The following is a 5,863-nucleotide window of genomic DNA, read 5'->3' on the forward strand; positions in this document are numbered from 1 at the left end:
CCCCTCCATAACTCCCCTCCTCCCAGTTCCCACCCCACCCTCTGTCCTCATCCATAGGTGCACGATTTTTGTCCAGTCTCTTCCTGCATCTCCCATTTCCCTTTCCCCCCCAAGAATAGTCAGTCCATTCCCTTTCTATGTCCCTGATTCATTATAATCACCAGTTCATTCTGTACATCAGATTATTTATTCACTTGGTTCTTAGATTCACTTGTTGATAGATGCATGTTTGTTGTTCACAATTTGTATCTTTACCTTTTTCTTCTTCCTCTTCTTAAAGGATACCTTTCAGCATTTCGTATAATACTGGTTTAGTGGTGATGAACTCCTTTAGCTTTTCCTTATCTGTGAAGCTCTTTATCTGACCTTCAATTCTGAATGATAGCTTTGCTGGATAAAGTAATCTTGGTTGTAGGTTCTTGGTATTCATCACTTTGAATATTTCTTGCCATTCCCTTCTGGCCTGCAAAGTTTCTGTTGAGAAATCAGCTGACAGTCGTATGGGTATTCCCTTGTAGGTAATTGAGTCTCTTTCTCTTGCTGCTTTTAAGATTCTCTCTTTGTCTTTTGCTCTTGGCATTTTAATTATGATGTGTCTTGGTGTGGTCCTCTTTGGATTCCTTTTGTTTGGGGTTCTCTGCGCTTCTTGGACCTGTAAGTCCATTTCTTTCACCAGGTGGGGGAAGTTTTCTGCCATTATTTCTTCAAATAGGTTTTCAATATCTTGCTGTCTCTCATCTTCTGGCACCCCAATTATTCTGATGTTTGTACGCTTGAAGCTGTCCCAGAGGCTCCTTACACTATCTTCGTATTTTCGGATTCTTTTTTCATTTTGCTTTTCCGGTTGGGTGTTTTTTGCTTCTTCGCATTTCAAATCTTTGGCTTGATTCTTGTGCTCCTCTGGTCTGCTATTGGGTGTCTGTATAATATTCTTTATTTCAGTCCGTGTATGCTTAATTTCTAGTTGGTTCTTTATCATAGCATCGAGGGTCTCATTAGTTTTCGTGACTCTCTCCTCAAGTTTATTGACAGCTTCTAGCACATTTTTGCAAGCCCTCAAAATTGCGATTTTTAGCTCTATATCCTCCATTTCTGTCATGTTTTTTTGTCTCCGCATTTTTTATGCTTTCTTGGTGCACCCTCTAGTGGTCTTTGTGCGCAGTCTTGTTCTAGTTGAGCCTTGATTGTTGTAGTTAATACTAGAGGGATTTGACCACCAGGCCGACTGGCTGTGTGAATCAGCTGTGTCTGCCGCGGAAAACTTCTGTCCTCTGGGGAGGTGCTAATCTAGCCTTTGCCTGAGGCGATCCGGCAAATGGCTCTGCGCAGGGCTTGGGCGGGGCGGGCTCAACAGGGCGGGCGGAGGGAGCCGTTATGGTGCCCTCAGTCCTGTTCCCAGAGGCTCTGCTTCTCAGAACCCCCGGAACCGCTGCAAACCTCGGAGGGAAAGCTGCCTTCCAACTGATGCCAGACACTCCCGCTTCTCCCGTTTGGGTCCGAGTCCCCAGCGATTCGCCCGTATCTGGAGCTCAGAGTCTGAGACTCCCCCCTGACCGAAAACGACAACCGCGCTCTCAGCCACCAGCCCGCTTTGCGCGCGCACCTCCGCACCTGAGTTTTTTCCACACTGCGCCTCCTCTGAGCCTCGGTGTGCTGTTATTTTTCCTTCTAGTTGAAGAGTCTCTCCTCAGCCAGCCTTCCTGTGGTTCTGGGTGATGTCCGTTCCGTCTTTTAGTTGTATTTTTGAAGTGGTTGTTTGCGGCAGCAATCTCCGGTGTTTACCTATGCCGCCATCTTGGTTTTTCTCTATCAAAATTATTTCTTGCGTGAATTTTGGGACACCCTATATAAGAGAATCTTTATTGTAGAAGCTAGTGGCCATGTCGCCATTGCTAACAAGGAGCCATTAGACAAAGTAGTTCTCCAAAGTAGAGTCCTATACAATAGGTAGCCGCACACCAGCTAGTTAACAAATCATCTTTCCCACAAAGCAGCAGCAGCCTCTGTACCTACAGCTATTATCTGAGCAACCGCGGGCTGCCTCTAGACCAGTTGGCAGCCGCTGCCACTGCCTCACACAGCAGCAGTACCTGAGCTCTCTAACCTCAGTAGCCTCTCTAGCACACCAGCTGGTCAGTAACATGTGTTATACTATTCAGACAAAAGAGGCTTCTTTCCAAGTAGTGACCTCACTGATTTGGGTTATAGAAGGGCACAGTGTACTGAGATTGCTGTAACCTTGCTTCTGTATATAGTCCTTGGACACCCAGGCCCTGGCCATCTGGCGTACTCTGGCACGGTTGCCAAACCAGGTAAACTTAAAATGTCACACCAAAGGCTTATTTACCTCAGTTCCTTTTACCAGTACATCCGACTTTCAACAAAAAACTACAAGGCATACTAAAAGACAAAACGTACACTGTGAAGAGACAGACCAAGAGTCAGAACTGATACTGGACACAACGGGTCCGAGGCTGCCTGTCACTACTTGAACCAAATTAAGAAGAGACAGGTTGAATCATATATGAGCGTTTATTTCAATAATACTGGCAGTATGGGGAGGGCAGTCGGTCACCCTGGAAATTCTGCTCTCACACCCCTGGCTTGCTGCCTGATTATATACAGGTGAAGGAGAAGATAACTACGTGTAGCTTCGAGTGTAAGAGGGCAAGGTGGGGGGTAGGGTCTGCAGTCTGGCCTTTAGGAGCTCAAAGTCTAATAACAAGTTGGCTAATCTTCTATGATGTTACAAACAGCTCAGCCCGTTCCTGGAACCAGAGAATGGTCAGCATTCCCGGGGCAAACTCCTGGAGGGGGTCAGGGTCCGGGCACAGCAACCAAATCAAAGTGAGTCCTGTCCTTGGTCTGTTCTCAAAATGTGTTTCTTTTCTGAGTAATGGACCCATAGAGGCATCTTATCTTTTTATAGCCTTGTTTCATCCTCCAGTTTCCCAGGGTCTGTAAGAAAACTCTTATCTATAGTTAGTAAGATGAATAACTGTTAAACAACTGGCTCTATTCCCCGCCTCCCCCTCAATGATGAGAGAGAATCATTGATCAGCTGCCTCCTGCAAGCCCCACACTGGGGATTGAACCCACAACCCGGGCATATGCCCTGACTGGGAATCTAACCATGACCTCCCGGTTCATAGGTAGACGCTCAACCACTGAGCCATGCTGGCCGGGCAGTGGCTCTATTCTTATTACATGCCCTTCCTTTTATATGCCCTTCCCCCTATCAAAACCAGATTCAGCCCTGACCGGTTTGGCTCAGTGGATAGAGCGTCGGCCTGCGGACTGAAGGGTCCTGGGTTCGATTCCGGTCAAGGGCATGTACCTTGGTTGCGGGCACAGCCCTGGTGGGGGGTGTGCAGGAGGCAGCTGGTCGATGTTTCTCTCTCATTGATGTTTCTGACTCTCTATCCCTCTCCCTTCCTCTCTGTAAAAAAATCAATAAAATATATATATATTTTTAAAAAACAACAACAGATTCAGATACGGCAGAGATATTGGAATTATCAGACCAGGAATTTAAAACTATTAATATGTTAATGGGTTTAATGAAAAAAGTGGACAACATTTAAGAACAGGTGGATAGTATAAGCAGAAAGATATAAACTAAGAACCAAAAGGAAATACTAGAAATAAATAATACTGTAACAAAAATGAAGAGTGTCTTTGACAGGCTGATCAATAGATGAGCATGGCTGGGGAATCGATAAACTTGAATAAGTGTCAATAAACATTTTCAAAATGTTTAGAAAATGCAAAGAAATGTAAAGGAAAAGACAAAACAATATCTAAGCAATGTGGGACAATTACAAAATGCACATGAGAATACCAGAAGGAGAAGAAAGGAACAGAATATTTGAAGCAATAATAACCAAGAATTTCCCAAAATTAATGATAGACATCAAACACAGATGGAGGAAGCTCAGAAAATACCAAGCAGGATAAAAATAAAAAATCTACACCTAGGCATATCATATTCAAACTGCAGAAAATAAAACACCAAATGAAAACCTTGAAGCCTGGGGGTAGAAGAGGGGACACCTTACCTACAGAGGAGGAAGGGTAAGAATTACAACAAACTTCTCTCCAGCAAGCATGGCAAGTACGAAGAGAGTGGAATGAAATGCTTAGCATATTGAAGGGAAAAAAGCCCACCAGCCTAGACTTCTGTATCCAGCAAAATTATATTTTAAAAGTGGAGAAATAAAGACTTTCTCAGGCAAACAAAAATTTTGTCACCAGGAGACTTGACTTGCAAGATGTGTTAAACGAAAATTTCTCAGCAAGGACAATGATATAGGTCAGAAATTCAGATCTACGTAAAGGAAGAACTTTACAGAAAGAATAAATAAAGGTAAGATTAAAAAGAAGATTAGAATTTTACACATATCCAATTTGGGTACTTTGGGGACCTCCAACTAAATGTCCCACGGACTCGAATATGTGAATCACCTCAGATCTTGGGACCGGAGGGATATGGAAGCCATTCCTCTAGGGCAGTGGTTGGCAAACTGCAGCCCCTTGAGTGTGGCTCTTCCACAAAATACCACGTGTGGGCTCGTACGTACAGTGCGATTGAAACTTCGTGGCCACACTCAAGGGGCCAAAGAGCCGCATGTGGCTCGTGAGCCGCAGTTGCTGACCACTGCTCTAGGGCAGTGGTTCTCAACCTTGGCTGCACATTAGCATCACCTGGGAATCTTTTTTAAATCCTGATTTCTGGGCCTCATCCTCCGGAAATTCTGTTTCTTTGGGTGGGGCCACAACATTAGTAACAAAGAAACAGAATTTCGGGAGGATGAGGCCCAGAAATCAGGATTTTAAAAAGATTCCCAGGTGATTCTAATGTGCAGCCAAGGTTGAAACCACTGCTCTAGGGAAAGAGTTAGCCCATGGAAAGGGTAGTTTCTCTCTAACCGGTTTGGCTCAGTGGATAGAGCATCGGCCTGGACTGAAGGGTCCCGGGTTCAATTCCGGTCAAGAGCATGTACCTTGGTTGCGGGCACATCCCCAGTGGGGGTGTGCAGGAGGCAGCTGGTCGATGTTTCTAACTCTCTATCCCTCTCCCTTCCTCTCTGTAAAAAATCAATAAAATATATTTTAAAAATAAAAAAAGGAAAGGGTAGTTTCACTGAAGCCCTGTAAGGTAGTCAGGGCAGGTAATTCATTCGAGCAACAAAAAATATACACTGTGTGCAGGTTCTGTACTTGGCGGTGGAAATAAGTAGACACCGGGGACAGACGAGTAAAACAGTCCGTGAGGGGCTGCCTGGACTAAGCGCACAGCAGAAAACCGAAAAATGAAACTATTTTACTTTTTTATAAAAATTTAAATTACATGATACAGAAAAGCACATGAATTACCTACAGTGGCACCAACCAAAGAAAACCAGGTAACAATCTGATGTGTCCTTCGAACTCCGAGAAGGTGGCGCCCTCTCCTGCTTGCTCAGAGGAACAGTTCAGGTCTCACCGGCAGCGGCGGCCCAGCCCGGAGGCTTCGCCGCGCCAGGTGGCGGCCTGGGGTTTGAGGGGTTTCTGTGGGTGACGATGACGGAGAGGACAGCGGCATGCCCCGCTTCACACACCGGACAGCCAAGCCTCAGAGAGGGACGGCGGGAGCTGGGGCCCGTGACCCATTGGTTTCCCATTACCGCCCTTTTCCGGGGCAAGAGAAACCGGTCGCAGGCCCTCGGGTTCGGGACAACGGCGCCGTTTAAGGCAGAGCGAGCGCCCTGGAACCATTGGGGCCGCTAGATTCTTCAGCCCGGCTCCCGCCCAAATTGGAGAAAACCTACAAAATTCTGGCGGCCTGTGGAAGGGCGGGGCGCTGAGTCGGACCGCGAAGCGC

At 46.0% G+C, this 5,863-nt stretch overlaps 1 long non-coding RNA gene across 1 annotated transcript in view; it reads right to left on the bottom strand.

Annotated features, from left to right (window-relative positions):
* LOC106724973 overlaps positions 1-5,636 on the bottom strand; it is an 11,906-nt gene extending 6,270 nt beyond the window's left edge. The window contains exon 1 of the long non-coding RNA XR_001360796.1: positions 5,377-5,636. This is a non-coding gene — a long non-coding RNA (uncharacterized LOC106724973). The remainder of the gene's footprint in view (positions 1-5,376) is intronic.
* Between the last annotated feature and the right edge of the window lie 227 nt (positions 5,637-5,863).

Source organism: Myotis brandtii, unplaced genomic scaffold (genome assembly GCF_000412655.1).
Source record: "Myotis brandtii unplaced genomic scaffold, ASM41265v1 scaffold1279, whole genome shotgun sequence".
In the NCBI taxonomy this organism is placed as follows: Eukaryota; Metazoa; Chordata; class Mammalia; order Chiroptera; family Vespertilionidae; genus Myotis; species Myotis brandtii.